This window comes from Sminthopsis crassicaudata, chromosome 4 (assembly GCF_048593235.1).
Source record: "Sminthopsis crassicaudata isolate SCR6 chromosome 4, ASM4859323v1, whole genome shotgun sequence".
Taxonomy (NCBI): domain Eukaryota; kingdom Metazoa; phylum Chordata; class Mammalia; order Dasyuromorphia; family Dasyuridae; genus Sminthopsis; species Sminthopsis crassicaudata.
The window spans coordinates 40,958,073-40,984,236 of record NC_133620.1 but is presented as its reverse complement, the minus strand read 5'-3'; the positions used below and the strand labels follow the sequence as shown (position 1 = coordinate 40,984,236).

Here is a 26,164-nt window from a genome sequence, read left to right as displayed (position 1 = left end):
AATGACTTTCCATAAGTTCATGCCATAACAAGAGCAGCTGATATTCAACCTGGAGAATATATCATGTAGGGAGATAATTATAGTAGAAAGACAGCATCATATAATGGAAGAAGGAAGACTGGATTTTAATTCAGGATCTACCTGGTTTCATGCCATTCTGATGACATGTATTGGATGGATATCCAGGAGCAAGCCATTTAACCTCTAAATATCAAGGCAGGAGAGGGTATTGTTTCCTCAGAATGGGTTGTGGGAATGAGGGGAGTAGGTTGTACTCAGTATCAATTGAGCCATGCCAGTCACTCATCTGTAAAATGAAAATAATACCTCCATTACTTAGTTCAGGAATATTGTGAGAATCAAATAAGCACTTTGAAAATATTAAAGTACTATATAAATATCTATAAATATCTGTTTGGGAGTCTGTGGACCAAGTGATACAAGAAAAGGAGAAGGATGGAAAGGAAGAAGAAAAGAAGAGGAAGAAGAAGGAGGAGGAGGAGGAGGAGAAAAAAAGGAGAAGAAAAAGAAGAAGAAAAGGAAGAAGAGGATGAGGATGACAAGAAGAGACAAAAAGCAGCTCCTCAGAATATATAAGGTTTTCCCTCATTAGAGATCTTTAAGCAAATCAAGTTAACAAGCATTAAGTGGCAGACATGATGTTAAATGCTGACTAACCATTTATTAGAGATGTTCTAAAGAAAATTCACTTCCAGGACAGGATAGATTAGATGGCTTCTGAGTTACCTTTCCAACTCTGAGATTATAAAATCTTGTGATACTAATAAGGAACAACTAGTAATAACTCTTTTGAGTCTCTAGGAACAGTTTCATGTCTCAAATCAGACATTTTAAAGACCCTATATTAAGACATAAATACATATACACATAAGACATACACATTTCTCTATGTGTATATATATGTATACACACACACACACACACACACACATATATATATATATATATATATATATATATATATATATATATATATATATATATATACACACACATATACACATACCTATCATGGTATACATTATATACACTAATAAATAAATGTGTATATATATATATATATATATATATATATATATATATATATATATAATATATTATGTAATTATAGTCTTATTGAATAGTCTAAATTTATGTGTGTATCTATCTATCTATATCTATGTATATATCTATATCTATACATATATATATATACACACACACACATGACATACACACACACACACACACATGGATCAGATTTTCAGCTTATGTAATTTTATGGAATTGTGTCTCCAAACATTAATCCCATATAACTAGAATGAGATACAATGCTCGTTCTAAAAATATCACATTTTCTCTTAATTAAATCTAAACTTTCCACATACACTCACCCTATCCTTTTGTTACCAATTGTCTCTAATGCAGAAAGAATAGTTGATCTGGTACTGATTCAAAAACAACTTGATTTTGAAAGCTTTACCATAAAACCAATTTTTTTCCCTCTCAAAGAATAAAGACAAAAGATTGAATCCTTTGATTTTTTTTTTTTTTAAGAACAAGAGAGAGAAAAATCATGGTGTGGTCAAATTCACATGCCACATTAATTCATTTTTCTTTGAGTGGAAAAAAATTAACTTTGCCTTCACAAATTAGATATGTACATTTCAGAGCAGTTACAGAACTCCCCTCCCTGATTCTCCTTCCTTGTAATGTTTACACGCCCCTAATTGAAGAGGACTCTTTCCATTACTGGACACAGGGGAAATGACCATTTTACTTCTATTCAGAGAAGCTTAGTTTCTCAGTATTAGTTTAAAGCCTTGGAGAATATTATGAAAATGGAAGCCGTCATTATTCTGCTAATATAATCAGGGAACAACTGCTGCACATGCATATGTCCCAGTTCCTTTTAACAAGTCAATAGACTCACTAAAGCAAAAAGTTCTCTCTTGCTCTTGTAAATACTTCTTAAACCTAAGCTTAGAATCAAAAGAAGAGAAAATCAATATTCACTCTGATTTTGTGGAATCAAAGAAAAAACAGATTCTATTTTTTAAAAAATAATGTGTCTAAGGGTAGCCATTTCTGAGGGAGGGGGAGAGAAAAAAAGGAGGGAGGAAGAATTTACACAATAACTTAATTATTCATTTAAAATGAACAAGTTGTACGTGATAGATTGGTAATTTCATGTACAACCATCATCTTTTATTATACAATGTTATGGAAATATTTGTTTTATTCTATAAATTTAAAAAATATTTTTTTGGAAAAAAAATAGAGAAAGCTAATTGCATCCAGACAAGAGTAGTAATTGTTCATTGTCAAACATAGTGTTTATCTTGGCTAAGACCATCCTTTTTCCTGGTATTTTAGAAATGCATAACTTTTAAAAATACGGTCTCATAATTTTCATTTGATTTGACTATGCAGTATTTTCAGAGTAGGAGCAAAAAGTATGTTCTGTGGGCCAAGCCTATTCTATAACAAGGAGTATGACATCTCAATCTCTTGCAGTCTGGCTTCTGAGCCTACCACTCCACTGAAAGTACTTTCTCAAAGGTCATCAGGATACTCTTAATTCATCTTTCACATAGCTTAACTGCCTAATATCATGGCCTTTTCGCTCTCTTCATCTTCCTTGATCATATTGCAGCATTTGACACCATTGACCACCCCCCTCCTTCTGGGTAATTTCTCCACCCCATTCTGCTGAACACTATCTTCACCTCCTTCTGTCCTTAACTCTTTGGCTGTGCCTTTACCAGTCTCCTTCATTGGTACATTTCTTTCTCACCCCTATAATACTGAGGTCCCCCAAAGTTGCATCACCAGCACTTTGCTTTTCTTGTATTCCCCAGCTCAGCAATGTTACCTCCATCTTTAAGCAGATGGTTCCCAAAAACATATATGTGTGTATATATGTATATATGTATATATATATATATATGTATGTACATACACACATGTGTACATATACATATTTATGTGTGGGAATATAGATATAGACATATAGAGATTGAGTAAGATATCTTTATACATCTATATATCAACAATCTTTCTCTGAGCTCCAATTCCATATCTACCATTGCATATCCAAACTTTCAACCTTAGCATATCCAAAATTAAATTATCTTTCCAACTTCCTTATTTCTGTAAATGTCCCCAATATCCTCCAAACAATGCCAAGACTTGACATTTTAGAATATTTTTTTTATTTTTTCTTACTCCTTTACCTTTATTCAGATGTTAAATCCTCTGTATTTTACTTCCAACTCTATTCAGATATGAAGTACTTAAGATGTGCCAGGTATTTTAAAGTGAGAGGAGATTGCATTATGCTAGGAAGATACAGGTCCATATATAAGTATATAGAAAAATATGCCAAGTTATCTAAAATTATTTCAAGAGGGAAAGTAGATCAACTACTATGGTGATTGGGAAAGGTATCTGTAAAAAGGGACGCCTGAACTGTCCTTTGAAGAAAACTGGGGAATCCAATAAAGTGGAGATCAGGAGAGGGAACATATTAGACATGAGGGAGAGATTGTACAAAGTCTCAGAGATGAGAAATGGAATATAAAACAGCTAGCAAGCCAATTTGTTTTAGGCAGAAATTTAAGGGGTATCACCCTCACAGTAACTTTTATACATGTTCCCTCTCTCTGCTCACCCTGGTATGACCAGTGGATTAGCCTTATCACTTATCACTTGGATTATTGTCATAGCCTCCTAACTGGCCTCTCTGCTTCCAATCCCTCCTATCTCCAATTCATTTTCCATATAACTGCCAAAATAATCTTCCCAATGCCTAGGTATAAACAGCATTTAATACGGTATCTGATACATAGTAGGTATTTTAAAATGTTTATTGATTGAAATATTTATGAATATTTCCAACTTTAAGTAGTTCCTTATTACATCTAAGATGAAATAGACACCCTCTAGTCAGGCACTTAAAAACCTTCAGTCTGGCTCCAACTTGTTTCCCTAACCTTATTTCCCATTATAACTTTTCACACACTCAGCACTGCAGCCCAATCAGACTACCTTCTGAGATTACCCCATACTTTGAATTTGGGAAGGCAATTGTTCCCCATGCTTGGAATGAAAGTCTTTTTAAAATTTTTCTATTGAAAATTAATTCCTTTGTGGAAATTCTTCTTTTCAATATCTGCTCAGGTGCCATCAATTCTAGAAATTTTCCCTCTCAGCCTTGAGAATTAAGCATATTCTGCTTTTTCCAATTTTCACTGAACAATTTGTTGGTATCTCTCCTGCGTTCTTATGATATCTTATTTCATATCATATTTATTTGTTAGAGTAACTTACTTGTCTTATCCATTTTAAAAAATTATATATGTATGTATGCAGAGAGACATATGTAGATATAGATATAAACTTAATTATACATATTTCTTTATATTTGATCCTAAGTTTCTTGAGGGCAGAAACTGGTTTTCAACTTTTTTTGCCCCCACACTTAGTACAGTACTTTTCATATACTAATGTTTAATGAAAATTTATTGAATTGAAATGACTATCTCCAAAGTATAATTTTGATCTTATTTTTCCATTTTCAGAAGCTCAAAGTGGCTCTTAATTGCCTGTCCAATCAAATAAAAACTCCTAATCATGTACTTCAAAACACTCTAGCCATTAGCCCCATTTTAATTAACTATATTTTTTTCCAATAAGCTCTCTCATATTCTACACCTCAACCCAGAAAATTGTCATCTAAACCCATATATGAATTAAGAACTAGCTCTACTTCTAAACATTCACTCATTGTATCCACCCAAATTTAAATATCCTATTCCCTTCTCTCTAATTGAGTCCCTCTGCTCTTGCCAAATTGGATTTGTGAATTGTCTCCCTTCTGAAGCCACCTAGATTAATATTTCCTGATCCTTTTAGCACAGCTGTAATTAGTTATGTATAAGTTTATGTACTGGACATGTGTTTTTGTGTTTTTGTTTTCTTATTTTTGGTTGGCTTGGTTCCTCCATGAAATTGTTAGATCCTAAAGGGCTTAAGGCAAAGACTGTTTATACAGCTTCCTGAAAAATGTCAGGAGCACTAAAGCCCATGAGAAGCTAGAGCTTTTGGTAAAAGCTAAGGAAAACAGAAAGGATTTCTTTAAGCTATACTTGGGACAAGAAGAAGATCAAAGAAGGGATGGGGCCCCCACTGGATATAAATTAGACCTTAATTGGGGACAGTAAAGAGAAGGCAAAAGATTCGACTTCTATTTTGTTCTCTATTTTTCTACTAAGGAGATGTATCCTCATTTTAGGAAGTATAAAACAGAGAATTAGAACTCAATACTAATGAAGATACCATCAAAGAGCATCTTATTGTCCTTAATGAGTTCAAGTCACCAGCTAGGCACATATGGTACCCAAGAGAACTGAAAGAAATTGTGGAGTAGTTGCTTAATCACTTTTGAAAAATGGAGAACAGAAAGAGTGGATTGAACACTGATATTTAAACTCATTTTCAAACAAAGTAGAGAAAAAAAGAATTATTTCAAATTTATGATTGTGAGATTCTTAGAAAAAATTCTAAGACATTCTTCATGGAAAATTGTGTTGAATACTTAAAAAGGGAAGAAAAATGGTGAACAAATCACAACAGACTAACCCCATTCCTCCCACCCCCCACTACCACCACCATTTTTAAAGATTGGGTTCTTTGTAAATCAGGAATGCCAAAGACATCTCATGCTTGTCTTGCAATAAAGCAAGGTATCTAAAAATGTGTCTCATAACAACAGCTCTGGAAAGGAAAGAGATGTACTAAGAGATTATACAGTAAGGTAGATTAAAAACGAGTTGAGCAACCAGTTCAAAGGAATGGCAACAAGAATAGTATCAGGTAGGACAGTCCACTCTTTAGTTCATTATCTTAGAGTCCTTGGCCCCATTCTATTCAATATCTTTGCAAATGACTTCAATGAAAATGTAGAAGATAAACATCAAAGATTCAGGTGATACAACTAAGAGGGGTAGTTAGTATGTAGTATGATAGAACTGATAATTTTAGACAAACTAGATAAGGGGATGAATCTAAAAATAATAAAGGTTCACATTTGTATAGTACTCTCAAATTTGCAGAATACAATACAAATAGCATCTCATTTGATCCTCACAACAATATTGGGAGGTAGGTGTGTGTATTTGTGTGTGTGTGTGTATATATATATATATATGTCATATATGTATATGTATAGAGATATATGGGTATATATATGTATAGATAGATATAAATATAGATATATACACACAACATATACACAGGTGTATATATCTTCATATAGATATACACATATATGTGTGTATATGTATTGGGTAGAGTGGGGTGTGTGTGTGTGTGTGTGTGTGTGTGTGTGTGTACTCATTTGATAGAAAATCAGGCAGAGAGTTTAAGTGGCTTTCTCAGAGTCACCTAGCTAATAAGGTGTCTAAGGATGGATTTGAATTAAAGTTTTTCTGTCTCAAATACAATGTTTTAATCACTATACCACCTAATTTATTTTATTTTAGCTAATAAAGTATAATAGAGACATGCAAATTCTACTCTAGGTTTAAAAATCAGCTGCTTGCATATATGATTAGGAATATTATACTTAAGTATTTGAAAAAGACCTGGTTATTAGTGTTCTCAAACTCAATATTAATTAACAGAATGATGGGGAAAATGCTATCTGGGTTTTATTTGCCAGCTTTTTAGCTACCATGGCCTTCTGTCCTGGTCAGCTCACATGTAGAATGGTTTGCTTGTGGTGACACATTTTAGTGTGTCAAGCCAAAAGAATCCAGAGGAAGATGAATTGTCCAAAGAAAGACATTAAAAACATAACATGGAAGAATATTCACATTTAATATTTATGTAGAGCTTGCAAATCTTACAATATCTTATCTCACTAGTTCCTTATAATGACCCTCTGAAATGATCATCAAGGATATTAATATTGACATTTTATGGAAGAGGAATCTTAGGCTCAGCTAGCTTAAATGGCTTGTCCATGGTCCCACAACTAGTAGACATCAAAAATCAGATTCTGACCTACCTGATTCCAAGTCATGTTCCATAATCATTCTACCCACATTGTTTCAGTTGAAGAAATTGAAAATGAAAACATATGGCTAGGAGGACAGTGGTGAAGAGGGTGATAGCTGCCTCAAAAATTTTGAAGAATTTTCATATGCAATGTTTTTTTTTCCTTTTTTCCAGAGGGTTAGAATTAGGATCAATGAATAAGAGCCACAGAAATGTAGATCTTGACTTAGTGTAGTTTACCCTGGATTACCTCTCCAACTCAACACTCAAAAGTTTTCAATGTGGTTCTCTAGAGGAATGACAATCCACAGATGTTCCAGGATATCTTGAGTGTTTGTGCTAAAATTCTAGCTCTCAAGCCTCCATGTATGAGTTCATCTTAGATAGTCAGCAAAAATAATGAGTTCATAGTAGAATTATGGATTAAAATGACTTAGTAAGAATACTAGCTATAAGACATCTCGCTTCCTCAATAAACCTAGGATTAACTCTCCTGTAAATATATGCCTTTTCCATTTCACTAAACTTTTTGTAAGTTTTCTTCAGATAATTTCTGTGTTTCCTTTTCCAAAAGCTCCTGCAATGTTCTCATTTTCTTTCCCCATTTTTCTTCTAACTCTCAAGATCTTTTTTAAATTCTACCAAGAAAGCCTTGTGAGATGGAAACCAACTCATATCACCCTTTGGGGCTTCATCTGGAGATGATTTGCTTTTAGTGTCCTCGGGATTGGGGTCTGTTCTTTTCTTTCTCTATAAAACTATGGTCAGAGTTCTTTTTGCTTTTTTGCTCATTTTTTCAATAGTTGAGATCTGCTTTTGGTCTAAGGAGGGATTGTCCAAGCTTCCTCTACAGGTAACATTGGCTGCACTGGCTCAATATTGAGTGGGCATAGCCAAGTCCTGCGTTATTCTGGGGTTCAGAGGCTCACTATCTGCCTCTTGCATTTGTGTTGGATGTCTCACAGATAATCTGCTGATCCACCAGTTTGCAACCAGGACCGAGTAGCCAACACTACCATAGATTCCTCCCAGTAGATTTCCCAGCACCTGAACCCCACACCACTCTGGGTCTCTGAACTGTGCCTGTGCTTGGCCGCCTCCCCCATGCACATTTTCTGAAGTTCTTCCAAAAAATCTTCTGCTGAAAATTTGTTACACTCCAAATATTTGTGGGTTCTATCACTCCAAAACCATTTCAGAGGCTTGATTTGGTGACATCAGGGAAGACATCAGGGAGAGCTCATATGGATCTTCTCTTCACTCTCTTGGCTTCACCTTCTCCTGTAAATATAGATAACATCAGTGGAAAGAGTGGGAACAGATTTTAGAGTATGTGAGTTGTAAAGTTTATATGAAGGAACACATGTGACTAAGGCAGCTTATATCTTTAGTACCACAGGATTCCACTATCCTTTTTTTTTTCTCCTGTAATCTTAACACTGTTTTCCCACTCTATCATCTAAGGGCAACATATCTATTTTTGTCTCTGACTTGAACTTCTTGATTCTCCAAACTACTTCCTGCTGGATAAAGTTTCTCCTAATGAATAAGTAACTACAATGAAAGATTTAATGATAAATGGGCAAAGAGGAAGAGAAATGAAAATCCTATCTCTTCCCTCGATTGGTAGAGCTAGCATTGAAAAATGGGGATCACACCCTATAAAGCTGCTCACAGCTTCTAACACTTCCAACTCTTCCAAGTAAGCAGGCCTAGCCTTTTAAAGGTCAAGGGTGCATGAGCAGTCTTTGATCAATAAATGGTCAAGATTCCCTTTCAATTTAATTAGAACTTTTTCACATGTAATTTTTTTCAACATTATCCCTTGTACTCCCTTCTGTTCTGAATTTTTCCCCTCTTTCCCTCCACCTCCCTCCCCTAGATGGTAGGCATTCCCATACATATTAAATATCTTATAGTATATTTGGTACAATATATATTTGCAGAACTGAATTTTGTTGTTGTTGTTGCAAAGGAAGAATTGTATTCGGAAGGTAAAAATAATCTGGGAAGAAAAACAAACAAACAAAAAATGCTCATAGTTTACATTCATTTCCCAGTGTTCCTTTTCTGGGTGTAGCTGATTCTGTCCATCATTGATCAATTGGAATTGGATTAGCTCTTCTCTGTGTTGAAGATAGCCACTTCTATCCTCATATAGTATCATTGTTGAAGTGTATAATGATCTCCTAGTTCTGCTCGTTTCACTCAGCATCAGTTGATGTAAGTCTCTCCAAGCCTCTCTGTATTCCTCCTGTTGGTCATTTCTTATAGAACAATAATATTCCATAACATTCATATACCATAATTTACCCAACCATTCTCCAATTGATGGATGTCCATTCATTTTCCAGTTTCTAGCCACTACAAAAAGGGCTGCCACAAACATTTTGGCACATACAGGTCTCTTTCCCTTCTTTAGTATTTCCTTGGGATATAAGCCCAGTAGTAGTACTGCTGGGTCAAAGGGTATACACATTTTGATAACTTCTTGGGCATAATTCTAGATTGCTCTCCAGAATGGTTAGATTCTTTCACAACTCCACCAACAATGCATCAGTGTCCCAGTTTTTCCACAGCCCCTCCAACATTCATCATTATTTGTTCCTGTCATCTTAGCCAATCTGACAGGTGTGTAGTGGTATCTCAGAGTTATCTTAATTTGCATTTCTCTGATCAGTATGATTTGGAACACTCTTTCATATGAGTGGAAATAGTTTTAATTTTATCATCTGAAAATTGTCTGTTCATATCCTTTGACCATTTTTCAATTGGAGAATGGCTTGATTTCTTATAAATTAAAGTCAATTCTCTGTATATTTTGGAGATAAGGGCCTTTCACTGTAAAAATGTTTTCCCAATTTGTTACTTCCCTTCTAATCTTGTTTGCATTAGTTTTGTTTGTGCAGAAACTTTTTAATTTGATGTAATCAAAATTTTCTATTTTGTGATCAATAATGATCTCTAGTTCTCCTTTGGACACAAATTCCTTCCTCCTCCATAAGTCTAAGAGGTAGACTATCCTATGTTCCTCTAATTTATTTATGATCTCATTCTTTATGCCTAAATCTTGGACCCATTTTGATCTTATCTTAGTATGTGGTGTTAAATGTGGGTCCATGCCTAGTTTCTGCCATCCTCCTTATTTTTATAATTTATCCACTACCTTCTATGAATCATCTGGATTGGAAGGGTAGGAAGAATAATGAATTTTTCCTTTTCCATCCTCCTCATCAACAAAAAAATTACAAAACAATCAAGGAGGCATAGAATCTAAACTGGAAGAGCTATTACTGATCATGCAATTTAACCTGCACTTTAAAAAAAGAGGCCTTCCACAAAATACCAAAGAACTTCAATGAGAAACAACTCAACTATCCATTTGGGATAGCACTTTTATTAAGGAATTTTTTTAAAATACAGATTCTACATTTGTCTCATTTCAACTTCTACCCATTTTAAACTAGCTCGACTTCACTTGAACAATGATGCTCTTTCTAAGTTTTTTCTTTGCCAGACTAACCACTCCCAGTTTCTTTAACTAGTCTTCATATTCCATAATCTAAAAACTTCACCATTCCTATGGGTGTCTTCCAGCTTATTATTTCTATTCCTAAAATGTGATCCTCAGAATTAAATATGGCCTGGAAATAGCAGAATAATATGGATTCTCCCCTTCTTTTCCTGGATTAGAAAAAACTATCCAAAATTAGAAGGGGCTACTTTATTGACTTCACTGTCCCTAGAGGTTTTAGAGCAGATGTCAAATGGCCATTGATTAGCAATTTTATAGAAGGGATTCCTGCTCAGGTAAAGGTTGGACTGCTTAATGAACAGCAACACTGAGATTCTATTATTCTTGCCTTCTATTGAATCTAATGTAGTGATTCCTTTACAACTGACACTCAATTGTATTGACATTCAGAAACACTGAATAGTGCAGCATATAGTCCAAGAGGTCAGGAATTGGAAGAGAATTTATAAGTGTGTTTTCAGAAACATTTAGTAGGTTATATATTAAGAATCATAGTATCATAGCTTTAGAGTTGGAAGGAACCTTAGAGGCCATCTAGTCCAACCCACTCATTTTACAGATGAAGACACTGAATTACTTGAGGGCAAGGACCATGTATGCATAAAGTAGTTACTTAATAAATGGTTGTTAAAAGAATATGTGAATGAATGAACTCTGGTTATAAAAAAGACTAGAGAGAGCATATTAAATATCATTTAATAGTCACAGCACAACACCAGAAAATGCAATAAGGAACAATGCTCCATTAACAGGGAAAAATATGCTTCATGGCTTCATGAACAGGGCATTTTAACTGGATGTGAAATGATCCAGATCAGAATATTAGAGAAAAATGACCCCTAAGGAAAGACAGATTTAAGATCCATATTTCAGTTTTGATGTGCCATGCTCTCTCCCACATTCTTTTTTTTTTCTAAATTAACTACATTGGTTTTCTGCATTGTCTTTGACTAATTAGGCAGTGGAGCTTGCCTGTCCTTTATTTGATAACCTAAGCTAGACTAAAAAAATGGAAATATGGTGCTGTAGAAGAAAGTGCTTAAAGTTGTTCATATTTTTTAATTAATGCAGATGAAAAATAAATTCATTATTTCAACAAGCATTTATCAAGAACTCACATTTAAACTATATAACGAGGCACTTTTCTGAGACTTTAAACAGTATCAGTGGTGTCTGACTTCATTGGTAAAGGGGATTTTCTCACTGGGAATAATCAGTGTAATAACAGGTCTGCTTTCCCCCTAAAAATCATAAGTTAATAGATACATAGGTTACATGCAAAGACATAGTTTGTGATATCATATAATATAGTTAAATAAAAAATAGATCTCATATACATTCAATTTTTTGTGTGCCAGCCTTCCCAAAAGGCTGTGTAGTATGTGACTTTGAACTAGTGATTACCACTTTTTTGAAAGTATCAATTTGTTTTGACCAGTTTAACAAGCATTTATTAAGTGCTTGTTATGTTCCAGGAATATAAACATACGAGATAAAATAAAAGACAGTCCTTATCCTCAAGCAGTTTACATTATAGTGAAGGGAAAGACAATACACAAAGGGGAGCTGAAAAGAATATGGTTCAGGAAGGTATCCACATAAGGAAAAAAATCCAGTTAGCCAAAATAAAACCAGGAGAGAAAGAGAACATGGCTGTCCTAGGGGCATTCTTCAAAACAGAGGATCTCAGAAGAATTAGTCATTGGGAGAAAGGGCTTTTAGGAGGGGAAGGGGAGAAAGCTCTAGGATAGGAAGGCTATCAGCAAAGAAGAACATTCCAGGGTGAGAAGGCATAGTGACCACATTTAGAGAATGAAAAGCAGAAAAACCTCATTTTAAGGTGTTTTAAAGGAATGAGTTGCTGCCTCAGTTCAGGGAATGGATTGATCTTGTATCCTTCCTTTGTTGTTCTTGCCTTCCTTCTATACATCAAACTATGAGATGCTCCAACATAGTCTTCTCTTACATATAACATGTTATCCAGGTAAATATTTCGATCTAGAACTTTGAACAAATTAACACATCTCAAATTTCCTGAACACATCTAGATTAAGCCCTTCTCCCTCCCCACTATGGGACATCTCTAAATACTATTCTTGGTTCTTGCCAAAAACGTGAAGGGGGTGCCAGGGTTCTGGGTGTGAATAAAAAGTCCTCTAATTGAGTGCTGAATCAGAAAAATAAAGGCCTCAGTATCTATATAAAACAAGTGATTAACTATATTTCCCTATCCCTGTTTCTTTGCTGGTTCCAAATTGGGGAAAATTTTCAAATTCCATCTGAATTGTTGAGAGTTGCACTTTGTCTCATCTATCTTTCATGTGGCCATGAGCACGTGGCCACCTCACACTCTTTTGTGCTTTTTTCCTCATTTTAGGCCAAACTTGTTTCTTGTGATGATCATTTCTAGATCTGGCAACAACTTGATGACTTCTGAGAATCCTGGGAGACCTTCAAGGGAGTGGCTGTGATCCCGAGAGCAACAGAAACTGTCACAAGGGAAGAATCTGCATCCAAGTGGTTGGACACCAACAAAAGGATTGACCCTGGCTTGGATCAATGTGACCAAAAGACAAATGCTAGGACTGATCACACAGTGCTAAGTCTAAGAAAAATGTAAAATTGCTTGTTAGCAGCTATTCTACTGTTTTATATTCTGAAGGGACTTGAAAATTATCTTTCCAAAAGATTACAACCAAAGTGCCTACATTCTTATGGGAGAAAATAATACAAAAGAAAGAAGAAGGTGGAAGGGGAAGAGGTGTTGATAAAAGTACTTGATGAAGGAACATGTGAGACTGGAATGGAGTCTAGAAGTGAATGAGAGCCATGATTAGTCTGGATATCCCACCTTAAATGGAGGTTCTGGAAGGAGCCATTCAAACAGGAGGGGTTGAAGGGACAGAGGGTACTTCTAATATGAATACTTTTAGGTGTAATGTGGATTACAACACTGGAGTGAGCAAACTTCAGAAAAGAGAGCTGGGCCATTGTAGAGGACATCTGGAGTTTGGTTTTATATAGTCTGTCCCCCAGATCTGGAATGTACTCATGCCTCATCTCTGCTCCATAGAATCCTTCCTTTTCTTCAAGGTTCAGGTAAAATTCAATTTCTACATGAGCCCCTGAATCTCCATCAATCATTGCTGCCTCCTAACCCCAAATCACTTTGTATATAGTTTGTATCTACTTATGTAAGTGTTGTTTCCACAATTAGAATGTAAGCTTTTTGAGGGCAGAAACTGTTTCGTTTTTGTCTTTGTAACTTTAGTGTCTGGTACATCATAATTGTTTTACAATTTCTTTTGATTTATTGGAGATTGATTGTGGGTACATCTGTTGGACACATTTCATATCTCAATCATGCTGTGAAAACACCTTAGCCTTTGTACTTTGTCTTTCTCAAATGCTCTTTCTATTTCTCTAACAAGTCTTCAAAGATAAAATCTACAAAGATAAACTTCTTTGGAAATCCTGACTTGTGGGTTTTGTACATTCTCTAAGAGCACTAAGTTATCTCAACTCTTGGCATTTTCTGCTGGCAATCTCCTCAGTCCTCTTGTAAGTGTCTGTACAAAAGCCACGGTCAGTGTTCAGGTACTGAGACCCAGATCACTGTATGTCCTATCCCACTAGTAATTTGAATAGAATGGAGTTAGACCAATAGTCCAAGTCATGGTCCAAACGCTGGACCCTGGGTATATCATGTCAACCTTTCTGGTGATACCCATCACTTCCCTGAAAAACTCTTAACTATTCTATTACACATCTATTAAAATGTGAGTAGCCTTTTTCATTGAGAGAACAGGAGTAAAACCCCTGAACAGGCTGCAGAAATACACACAGCATGTTTTCTTCATCAAATTATCAGAATATAAAGACCATGTATAATCTACTATCTAGTAAAACAGGAGTTTCTGCATCTCCAGTTCTCATTGTCACTATTACACGGGAATAGCATAAGTCTAAGTAGAAAGGACCCTGGACATATTGCTGGGCCAGGCTTTAAAATTCTTTCAGAACCCATCTCTATTTCCTGATGTCAGTATACTGGGGTTTGGCTTTTAGAAAACTAATGACGAGTTCTTCTCTCAAGTACATTATCTTAACTACAGTTGGGTTAGACCACCACCTATCTCCCAAAGTGGGCAGCCTTGTCCTTAGGGCCCAAGCTTTGAACCCTTGAAATGAAAGACTCTAAATAACTGGAAGCCTCTGATTGGTAACATAATAGTCTGGCTTGGCCTCTCTTTTGTTCTCAGCGGTTCATACCTTCTTGGATTTCACTTTAAGGATCTGTGGCTAATTTTTATAGTTTTAAATTCCTCCCTAGTTCACACTTCTCTCTCCATTGCCAAAACCATTCTGTGTCACTGGGGAATCTACTCCAACTGCTCGGGAAAACTGTCTTGCTAATGATAACAATTCCTCTATCCAATTGGTTCTGTCTGGCACAGTTGATCCATTCTTATCCATCTTATCTTTTGGATCAGGCATCATTTCCTCAACCAAAGCACAAAAGTGGATTCATTCTCTGTTTCCTTTTGGGGGAATGAGATAGTTAGAAACTTAACCTCTATGTTCTCCATGCCCTCAGAAACACATAAATGGCTACCTATAAAAATTAGACTATGCAGTTCTCAGGCTTTTTTACTTGCAAAATGAATAATGTCATAGGTAGACTCCCTGAGGTTCACTAATTCCCCCATAAGGTGTCTGCTACTTCTGCATAATAATTATAATATGTTTAAGTAATCTGAGGGAGGAGGGGGGACTATGAACTTGGTATTGAAACTTATTTTTGACAGCTGCAATTCAATACAATTGTCTTCTTTTGTAGTGTTGTATCTATTATTTTATGCATTTAAAAGCATTAGACTTCACCAGACCACTGAAGACAAGAACAATCTGGAACCTCTAAGATAAGCAGAGGCTCTCTCCATCTACCCTGAAAAACAACTCTATTTTATCCATTTTATGATCAACAGAATGGCTTTTAGTTCCTCTACTGGCACTTGGTTATGAACCAAAGGAAGAGGGTGTCTTACTATCCCATAATCCCCTCATCTCTTCCACAGTTCACCCTTTCTCTTCTGACGAATCTCTATCTGGAAGCAGATTATTGAGAACAAATTTCCAAATATAATCCCTTTTGAGTTATCTCTTGGATATAAGAGAAGGTCTAAGGGTGTCAGTCAGTTCACATAAGGTAATAGTTACCCTGTCTTGCTTCCTGCAGACCTCTCCCAGAACTCCATATTCCCCTTGCTGATCAGGGATAAAGGGAATGTCTATGGAATGTGTCAAAATCACCACTGAAGGACATACTCCTGATATCAGCATCCCTTGGCAAGGATTTATAACCATTACTACGTACTGGTCCTTTAATAAATGGTCAGTGGCAATGGTCACACATCCCTATCAAGCAATTGCACGATTTTCCTTTCAGCACTAAATATATTGTCAGGATTATCTTTCATTTTAGTTATCTATGAATATTTCATAACCCCCTTCTCAACTGTAAGCTCTACAGTAGGTGCTTAATAAATGCTCACTGAATTAAATTGAATAGACATCAAATTTTTATCTTGTTAGTACTTTTGCTGAGAGAAGAATATATTATGGTTGAGATGTGGACTCTTAAATAGATTTATGTCTTCTGAGGTTTCCTATTACACTGAGATTTTTTCCTTCTTATTTCTATAACACTCAAAACAGAATGATTAATTTTATAACCATTAGCAACAGTGTGGTTTAATCATCACATGCGCTCAAGCTTTAGAGGGTTGATGCTGAGTTCAGGTAGAACTTTATTCTTCCCTGCATCTCATTGCAGCCTTGTTTCAAGCTATATATCATGTGTATAGCCTTCCAATCAAATCCATCAGTCTTTATAGTATCAGAATGTAAGGAGAGGGAAAGTATGTAATGATAGTCTTCAAAATTCATATTTTATATAACATTTAAAGGGCTACGCATTTTCCCTTATTATTCCTGTTTGTTAATGGGTTATCCCTTTGAATGACATGCAAAAGTTTTCTTAGACTAAAAGCAATCTTTCAGGGAAGCCTTCCTCTGATGCTCCATTATGACACAGAACCACCCCCCAGGGATTCTTGAAGTCCAAGAGAATGGAACATAAAATTCAGAGAGTTTCTACTTAGCTTTCCTAGCTTTGAGTATGGTTTCAGGCTGCTAGTGGGGACTAGTTTTGCTAAAGGGAGAAAGTCTCATAGCTAGCACATTGCCCAACAGATAATTAACTCTATGGCCATGACAACTTATGAAATTGAGGAAAATACAAACTGCCCCTTGCATTTCCACAGTGATAAGGGAAAAATCATAGCAAAGATACAAGATATACTAAAAATCACAGTTTTTAGATATCCTAACATTAACTTAGTTATTGGTATTTGATATGTGGAGGAGGCAAAATATAAGGAATTGAGCCAGGAAAATGTTTCCAATCTGATATTAATATCCATATGGCCAGGAACAAATCATTTAAACTCTGTATATCCAAAAAGTCTCTTTAGACACTCTACTAAGATAGATAAGACTCTACTAAGATAAGTTGGGATATCACATTGGAAGGTCCCCATACTAAAGAAGATAACTGATGCTTCATGTACTCATGTACTCTTGTAATCTAAATAAATAATATCTAGATATTAGATCCATCTCATAAACTGCATGAAAATCCCCAGTCCATCACCCAATAGGTTCATGGGTTATAATGGCCATAAAGTTCATTACCTGGCAGTCAATCTGCCAAATATGAGACTTTCTGCCCTTAGCAACTCCCATTTTTCACAATACAGACCTTATGATTGATTAGTTCAACCATATTCCTTATCCTCTCCATCTATTGCAAGTCACATCTTGGCAATTTTAATTTCTAAAATATGTCCACTTCCTGTCTTATTCAGTATTTATCATTTGCTACTGAACATTTCTATAGAAAGAGTTATATTGCCTGGATTGACTAGAATTTTATGCTATCTAATTTTTGGTTCCTCATTGCTATATGATAATCTCTTTTGTCCTTCCCTGGTAGATTTTTTTTTAATCACAATCTGCAACAATGTCTATTCAAATCTTCTCAGACCTTCAACAACCCTTCTTGATTTTCCCTTTCTACTTTTCAGAAAATAGATGCCATAAGATCACAGTTCTCTCTTTTCTATAATGAACTTTAAAAGCCCCATTCATAATTTTTTTCTTCCCTGATAAAAAGGCAGACTTTCTTGACAAAGTTAACACCTTCTTTGTGCTCTCTTTCAAATTAATTCCATCCTCCCCTCATATCAGAGTTTGTCCTTTCACTTATTCTCGCATTGCATCTTCATTTTCTCTTTACTGACTTTTCCCCTGAAGGCTAAAATCATATGTGGATCTCTCTGCTCTCAAAAACAAGCATTAAAAAAAATCCTTTCCTTGATTTCCCATGCCTCCTTACTATCATTCTATATCTTGACTCTTTTTCAAAATTGAACTCTTATAAAGAGTATTTATGCTTATTATCTCTATTTGCTCACCTCCCATTCACTTCTCCCAGTCTGCTTTTTAACCCCATTATTTAACTGAAATGATTTTCTTTAAAAAGATCACCTAATTGATTAATTCAATGGCTTTTACAGAGTCTGCTCTCATAGCTTTTGACACTGTCAATCATCTCATTCTCCTAGAAATTCTATCCTTTCTTGGATTCTCTCACATTGCTCTCTTTTAATTTTCCTGCACTTTCTCAGTGTCTTTTGCTGAATCATCATCTTCCCCTGATCACTTGTGTACATACTCCCTTCCCCAAACTTCTGTGTTGGGTCATCTTTCTTTACATTCACTATCTTGGGCCCTATGGGACCAATTGTCATCTCTTTGCAGACAATTGCCAAATTTGTATACAGTACTGTAAACTGTTTTCACTCATGAACTCCCATTCTTGCATTCAATCAACCAATCAAAAAATGATTTATTAAATGCCTGTTGCCTGCTGGATATCTCCATCTGGCTATAAAATGTCAAAAGTGGAACTCATTAAATTTCTTCCCTCAATCCATCCCTCCTCCAAACTTTTCTATTTCTGTTGACGGCACCATTATCTATCTGGTCACCCCAGTTTGGAAGCCTGAAATCACTCTAAACTTTCCCTCTTTTTACCTTCCCATATCCAATCAGTTACGAGATCTTTGAGAGTTGCCAAGGGTACTGTTAATCCTACCCACACAACATCTGTCACATCTGTTCCCTTATTTCCACCCACACATACTCAATCCTCTGGCAAGACCTTTCCACCTCTCTCCTGGACAACTGTAACAGCCATTAATTGGTCTCTCTGAATTCAGTTTCTTCTTTCTCTAATTCCTCTTCCATTAGGCTTCTAAACTGATTTCCCTAAAATATAGATCTAAATGTGACACCCTATTTAACTCAAAAATAATGAATGATAACCTATTACTTCTAAGAGAAAAAGGCAAATTTAAATTAATTTAAAGTCCTCTCAATCTGACTACTACTAGTTGTTCTAGTCTTTTTCTTATTACTCCATTTCATACACACTCCATTTCAGTCAAACTGGACTACCATCTGTCTCCTCTACAACAAAGTTATCCCTGCTATCATTTCCATGTCCTTACACATGGAATGCACCCCTTCCTCACCTTCCCCTCCAATTCCTTGTATTTCTGTAAAAGGATAGCTCTGATGCTCTTTCCTGTGTCCTCGTTTTTTTACTCTTGAAATTACTTTTGCTTACTTTGTATTTGTTGACTTATTTAGTATGTTTCCTTCCTTTCTCTTCCAACACCACTCCCCCAAAATGTAAGCTCTTTGAGAACTGGGATTATTTCATCTTTTCTTTATAGCTCCATCTTTTATAGTAACTATCTTAGTGACTTGCATATAATATAGTAGGAATTAATAAAAGTTTTTTTAATTAACTGTTGAATGACTACCATCACTGAAAGGATAGAATTCATTTAAAGTATGTTCCCTGAAGAGCTTAATCACTTCTATATTGATATTCTCATTACATAAAAACCCAGATAATATAAGTCACTTGTAGATAAATGGAAGAATGGATCAGGTTCTAAGCAAAATAGGATTTGGTCATTTCATTTTTTTTGTTCAAGAGATACAAGATATGTTGGCCTATGGGACTCTTGGTCATTTCACTGTACAATGTAAGTGATGAGTAGGCAACTGCCATAAAGAGAATTGTACCTGATATACCAAAATGTCTTCTGTTTGGAAAGCTTAGGATGCAGATATATGGGGTAAAAAGCAGGGTGTCTTTGAGCTTTTAATGAGAAGCAAATTTGAATACACAAGTGTCATTGAGAATTGGGTAGGTGAGCTTTGTGACAAAATGAGCGTGAAAAGAGATCATTTTTTATTTATTTTATTTTGGGGTCCAGGATTGTAATTTCATCAGTGTAAGACATTCCTACTATGGGAACTACCTTCACCAATACAGATTGACAACTCTTCTATAATTTATAGTCTTAGAGGGTTGCTAAAGGCACTGAAAGTTTAACCTCTTTTTCTATGGTCAAATGGACCCAATTTGAATCCATTTTTTCCTAACTCCTGAGGCTAACTCAGGACATTGTGTCATGATGGCTTTCAACATCACTCAATGAAATAGAATGAAATTGAGGAGACAGAGTGGAATAGTGTGATACATTAAGGATATACCTTCCTGAGAATAATTCTAGGAACTAGAGGGTACAATGCACCCTAGTAGGCAGACATAGGTGGAGATCAAAAGTGGCAGAAATAAAAGTGGTATTATTGCAGAACACCTACAGAGAAGGAAAAACATGAATAGGATTTGGGGAAACAGATCACGAACCTGGCATGGAGGCACAATATTGTAGTGATGGGAATTCTTCAATTATGCTGACATCTGCTGCAGCTCTCTCTGCTAAAACTAATGCAGCTAATAAATTCTTGGCTTGCTTTAATGATAATTTCATTTTATAAAAAGGTGTTGGAAGTGACAAAGGGAAGTGCTAATTTGGACCTGATCCTGCCCAACAAGGAGAAACTGGTTGCTGAAGTAGAAAGAATGAGAACTTTGGGGACAAATGAGCACTTCATCATAGAACTTTTGATAGAAAAGAAAAAGCTGGATAGAGGTTGACAAACATTTTAAAAATAATCCTAATAGTTAAAATTTATATAGCATCAAGGTTTACAAAGTTGTGCTTATGCCTTATTTTATTCTTACCATTATTTTACAAATGACTAATTGGAAACTCAGAAAGCTTAAGTGGTTTATCCATAATCAAATAACTAATAAATGCAGAGGTGGAATATGAGCCCAGATTTCTCCTGCTGCTGAGTCCATTACTTTATTCACTGAACTTACTGCCTCTCACAAGAGATTTGGGGATAGATTTTAAAAGGTGCAGAGAAAAGAGGGGTAGAATCCCAGAGTCTGTTCTTCTTCAGAAGACTGTCCAAGAAGAATGGGGCATCCTTAAAGAGGAAATCCTAAAGCCACAAACAAAGACTTCCATTAAGGAAGAAAAGGAAAAACTATCTAAAGAGACTCATACAGAGAAAACTCAGCACCAACTAAACTTAAAAATACAAACAGAAGATGGAAGTAAGAGTAGATAATAAAGTATAAACATAAAAGGCAGAGAAGAGCTAAACCTCAGAGTGACCTGAGGTTGCAGTATATGTCAAGAACAACAAAAAGAAGGCTTTTTAAAAGCTGTGTTGTAAAAAAGAGGAGTATCAAAGAAGGGATAATACTGCTGTTTTGGTAAATGTAACAAAGGTAATACATAATGGAAACATAATGGAAAAGGAAGAACTCTTCAACTTTCATTTTGCTTCTATTCTCTTAGCTAAGGAACATGAATTTTAGACTAAAGAGCTGAAAGAAAATGGTTAATAGGGAAAAGAAACTCAAGACAAGTGAGGAATGGTGGGAAAGCATCTGTGCATTCAAGAAACCACATTTAGGGGAACTTTACCCTGGGTTACAGAAATTATTGGCAAATGTGATTCATTATCTGTGAACTTTAAAAACTCATAAAGAATGATATGCAATGGAACTGGAAAGAAACAAATCTTTATTTAAAAGAAGAAGAAGAAGAAGAAGAAAAAGAAGATAGGATGTTCCAACTGACTTTGGGTTTTGGCAAATTCTAGAATATATTTTGAAAGGTTCACTTGTGTGAACATGTAGAAAGAAAAGAAGTGACCATATAAGTTTTATCAAAAATAGATCATTCCAGACTTGGTGCACTCCTTTTTTGGGACAGAGTTTCTATAACTGGTAGGATGATCTGGGGGATTCTTTCCATGAAATTTTCCTAGATTAAATAAGACAATTTACAAGGTCTTGAATGCCATATTTATGAACAAGATCAAGATATATTCACTAGATGATAGCACAGTTAGATGGATTTGGAACTTGTTGAATAACTATTAATGGGTACATAGACATCTTAAACTCAACATATCCAAAACTAAACTCATCTTTCCCTCTGGACAGCTATAATAGTCTTCTGATTGGTTTCTGTGCCTCAAGACTCTCTCCACTGTGGTCCATTCTTGACTTGGCTATCATATTTCAAAAGCACAAATCTAACCATGGAGAGGGGTCTCTAATAGGGCCAATCCTCCAGGAATCTGAATTCTTCCTTGAATATATTCTTCATTTCATTTCTATCAATTATTTAAGTGATATCATACATAATACTGCTATAAAATTTATAGATGACACAAAGTTGGACACATAAAAGTTTGTATATGAAAACATTTTAACAGACTGACATGAGTAGAATTCAGTGAGATAAAATTTCAAGCAATCAACATTTTTAGACTCCTTTTGTGACAGGTATAGTACTAAATGCTGAGAATAAAAAGGAGATAAAAGCCCCTATATTGAAGGAACTTGAGAACTACTTATAGGGTAAGAAATAATTAACAAAAGGAAGCCACTAGATTAAGAGGCATCGGGAAGGCTTCCCAGTTTTAATAAAAACTATACAAAAATCTTACACTTGGGCTCAAATAAAAATTAACTTTGTGATACTGAGAGGATTAAAGAATATTTAGATAATAATTTAAGTCATAACCATCTAAGTCAAAACTTAGGTTTTTAGTGTACTGTTACCTCAATACCAGGTAGTAGTGGGACATAGAAACTAAGAAACAAAACAAAACTAGTGATTTAAAAAGTATTGAGAGGCAATGTTACCACAATCTGACGACATGCTTCCCTAATTAGAGACCACATTTCAATTATTCTGGATACAGTATTTTTGAAAAACAATAAGAATGTACAGAGAAGAGCAAGCAAGGTGTGGATCATAACATATAAGGTTTGGTTGAGAGAAGAAAAGGTAAAATTTAGTATGACATTGTAGCTCTTTTCAAATGTATGAAAAATTATAGAGAGGCTGACTGAGGTTTGTTTTAAGTAAAAGCACTCTCATAAGTGGTGCTATCCCCAAGAAGAAAACACTGCACCAGGAAGTATGCTGCTTGTTTTGTTAAGGTAATGAGTTCTCCTCTATAGAAATTCTCAGGCAAAGCCTGAATGACTAAATGTTGGACATGCTATAGAAATGACTCTAATTCAGATTCACATTGAACTTAATAGTCACTGGAGTCCCCACCAACTCTAGAGTCAAGCATCTCTGAAGGTCTTTTGATAGATAATATCACAGGGAAAATTGTGTTAAGAAATCTCTTGAGTATTTATCTCAAGCAAATCACAAACCAGAGAGGCAGAAGATTGCTAAAAGGATTCACCATCATCAATACAGATGGTAAGTTCTCCAGATGCTGCCCTTACTTTTTTGAGTGTGACATTGCACTGATTGCATCAAACCTGGAGATACAATAGGGCTTCCCCAGTAATAACCACAGGCACTCAATTTACACAAGACAATCTGTTTAGGTGAAAAATCCTTATTACCCAGAGTAAGATATGTAGTTAATGAAGGAGGTCATTGAGCTAGTCTATCAGGAATAATAGTAACACTAATCCTAACACTATCACTATTAGCTGACATTTCTGTAGTAATTTTAGGCTTGCAAAGCACGTTACATACATTTATTTAATTTGATCAGTCCATATATCTTGGACAGGCATTGCAGATGGACAATGAATTGGGCACAAAATTGAATAGATGTAGAATGAGCTAGATCACATTCGGGAAATTACACAAAGCTTTCAATTATTCTAAGTTGCTCCCTGCTGCCAAAGTACATCTTTTTAACATCAATATTCTCATGGTGATGCTATATGGCTGCAAATCATGGATCTTAGAAGAATTAAAATTGCAGGTGATCCAAAGGGCAATGGAAAGACATATGGTGGGGGTAAGTAAGCAGACTGTTGCATATTACCAATGATGACTTGCAAATAAGGAATGAACTAAAAAGACATCCCCAAAGGTAGGATTAGAAAAGGGGGTGGGCTGGTCATGTAGCAAAAGTGAAAGGTAACAGGTGGCCTGAGTGTAGAATAGACATGAGCTAACTAATTTAAAAAACAACTCAGATAAGTCCTCTGCTGTGTTAGGTAGATAGTGTAGGGAGGACCAAAGGAGGGAAACAAGGATTTTTCAGGATAAGCAAGCATAGATGGATTACTAAAGTACCCACAGTGATAAGATCCCAGATATAGACATTTCAAAAGTATATAACAAACATAATTTTTTAAAGTGGCAATTTATTAAGTAACCATTACTGGAAGCATCACATTTTGCTAATTTTGGAAATTTGCATTATCTCTATTTTCTCACATCCCACTCACTTCTCAATGACCAAAGATCATTCCTCTATCTTCTTTGCAGAATTATCATTCAATATACTGCACCACTTTGTGAACTGTCCCAGGGCTCTTCTGAGGCCTTCTCCTTTTTCTCCTTTTACATTTTCTTTCTACATTCATTAGTTTTCTCCCAAAGCTCTGCGCTCAGAGCTTTCTTCCTCTTCTTCCTCTATACTAATTCACTTGATGATCCCATTTACTCTGATGGATTCAATTTTCATCACTATGAAGATAATTCTCAGAATTATTTATCCAGCCGTATCCTTTCTTCTAACTTCCAGTCTCACCTAGTCAACTCCCTAAGGAGCATCTCAAAGTGAATGTCCTATAGACATCTTCAACTCAACAAATCTAAAATTAAACTTATTTTCCCCTGTGTATTGCTGCAATAGCCTTCTGGGCATTTTCCTTACCTCAAGCTTCTCTCTACCTCCCTCTAACTTTCACTTAGGTATCAAAGAGATATTCCTAAAATACAAGTCTGACCATATCCCTATCCTATTCAATAAACTCCAGAGACTTCCTATTGTCTTCAGGAAAAAATATGAAACCCTATGTTTGACTTCTAAAGCCCTACATACCAAGGTCCTTCTATTTTTTCAGTCATGTTACATTTTACTCCCCTTCACATACTCTAATATCCAATGATTCTGTATTCCTTGGTATTCCTCACACAAAACCCTAACTCCTTAATCTATAATTTTTCCCCTATGTTTGAGAATCTTTTTTCCCTTGTCCCTACTCTTTCCTTCCCTGGATTCTTTTAAGTCTCAGTTAAATCCCATCTTCACCAAGAGTGCTTTTTGAGTCCTTAACCTTAATGCCTTTCCTCTTACATTATTGTCAATTTATCCTTTTTAAATCTTGTTCTGAACACAGTTCTTTGCATGTAATATCTCCTATTGGATTGTCAACCCTTTAGAGACAGAGATTATTTCTGTCTTTCTTTGTATCCCCAGGGTTTAGCAGAGGGCCTGCCACATAGTAGACTCTAAACACCCTCCCAACTTATTAGCTCCCATGGATTTCAGTATTGTCTCTCTAGAAATGATCCTGAAATTTATGTATCCAGATTTCATCTCTTTCCTGAGTTTTAGTCTCCTATCTCCAATTATCTGTTGATATCTCCATGTGGATATTCCATAGGCATCTCAAATTCAACATGTTAAAAATAGAACTCAAGAGTCTTCCATTAAACCCAAATCTCTTTCTAATTTCCTTCTAAGGACTGATACCACCTCCATTTTCTAGTTCCTACAACTAAGGAGTCCACCACAACTCTTTACTCTTCCTCATCCCCCATATCTAACGAGTTGCTAAATCTTGTTGATTTCATCTGCTTGACATTTTTCATATTTTCCACGTTTACTCATACTACCACTCTAGTACAGCTTCTTATCATTTCTCTCCTAGATATTCTCTCTGCATTTAGTATTTCTCCATACCAAGTCATCCTCCACATAACTGCCAAACTGATTTCCCCAAAATAAAGGTCATTTCTCTGCTCAAGTTTTAGTTGCTTCTTATTTACTCTAGGAAGAATGTATGAGGTATTCAGGGAAAACTAGAAGATATGCAAAACCAGAATAAGGATAACTGATAGATCTCCAACCTGTCAGTGAGTTGGAAAGATGACTACTCGAAGCATACAAAGACTTCTCCCAGAGAAATGGTTGGATGAGAACAATTTGTCTCAATGACACAAAGGCAATTGAAGCAGGCATTGTGGAATACTTAGAATTTGGTCATGATCAAAAACACAA

General features: G+C 35.5%; 1 protein-coding gene across 1 annotated transcript in view; it reads left to right on the top strand.

Moving 5' to 3' along the window:
* The window catches only part of LOC141541851 (uncharacterized), an 80,354-nt gene extending 64,336 nt beyond the window's left edge, over window positions 1–16,018 (top strand). Inside the window, exons 3-4 of the mRNA XM_074266403.1 lie at window positions 12,975–13,696; window positions 15,837–16,018. The gene's annotated coding sequence lies outside the window, so the exon portion shown is untranslated. The remainder of the gene's footprint in view (window positions 1–12,974; window positions 13,697–15,836) is intronic.
* Window positions 16,019–26,164: the final 10,146 nt, after the last annotated feature.